We start from the raw sequence: 1,503 nt of genomic DNA on the forward strand, positions 1-1,503 counted from the left end.
TTTGAAATTTTAAATGAAATGACATAATAGGACTCAATTTTTTACTTCTTCCCAGTTTTAAGTCACTAATGGCCTCATAATGCAAGTTGAAGACAGTGATTTTAGAAGATTCTGCTGTATGTCTCATTCATATCAGATAATTTTTGGAACAAAACAATGTAACGGGGTGATGTAACCTAAAAATTGTGTACAAAAAGAAGTTCAAAAAAAATCATGTGCGACTCAAAAATAATAACATATCCTAACTTTTTCAGCCGATACAGAAGCAGTCAATTATGGAGTGAATTAAAATAATCTAGAACTGAGATTACAAATCGGCCTATTAATTGATTTGAAATCTGTGTTTTGAATCCCTGAAAAATTTTTTAAGAAACACAAAGCTAACATAGATAAATATACATGAGAAAGGATAAACCGTTTAATAAACTGATCTAATTTGTTTTGATTCAGACTTTTTGTAATCTAATAACATAAAAATTTCGTAATTTCCAATTTTTGAGTCACATGAGGATGCATTGAGAAGACTTCGTTGGGCTAGAAAACAAAATAATCTTTTTTTGTTTGATCTAAAGCTTAGTTGGAGAATTTTTTTATTAATAAGTTGCTTAGTAGCAGAGTGCGCTCTCTCACTGAAAATTGAATGCTTCACGACAAAGCACAAAAAAGAGCCGGAATTAGCCTAACATATCTAAGAAACTATCTTTAATTTCCAAAGTTTAGAACATTTAAATGAAATTCCGAAAAAGGGCTCAATTATTTATTTATATATATATATATATATATATATATATGTATGTATATATATATATATATATATATATATATATATACATATATATAAATATATATATATATATATATATATATATATATAAACATATATATTTTTTATGAGTTTAAAGTCATTATTGGCCTTATAATGCATGTTGCAGACAACTCCGCGCTCCAATGCAGCAAAAGAACCGCTGAACAAGACCTTTTTCAACTTAATTGAAATGTTAAAAAAAGCTCAATTATATATATATATATATATATATATATATATATATATATATATAAATTTATAAATATATATATATATATATATATATATATATATATATAAATATATTTATGTATATATTTATATATATATATATTTATAAGTTTCAAGTCACTATTGGCCTTATAATGCATGTTGCAGACAACTTTTTCTTTTGTTTTTCAGTTCAGTGGGTAAATTTTTAGATGTTAGTTGCTATGGAGCAGACTGCGCTCTATCACTGAGTGTGGCATGCTTTAAGACTAGGAACAAACAGAAAAGAGCCGAAATTAGCATAACAAATCGAAGAAACTATCTTCAATTTCCAGATTTTGAAATTTTAAATGAAATGACACGGAGCTTCAAAGCAGCAAGAGACCCGCTGCACAAGATCTGTTTTATCTTGAAAATGGATTTTGACACTCATTTGTTGACCCTAATGCGTTGTAGAACTCACAAATTAAGAGACAAACAATACATGA

This window comes from Convolutriloba macropyga, chromosome 4 (assembly GCF_964194025.1).
Source record: "Convolutriloba macropyga chromosome 4, txConMacr16.3, whole genome shotgun sequence".
NCBI classification, from domain to species: domain Eukaryota; kingdom Metazoa; phylum Xenacoelomorpha; order Acoela; family Convolutidae; genus Convolutriloba; species Convolutriloba macropyga.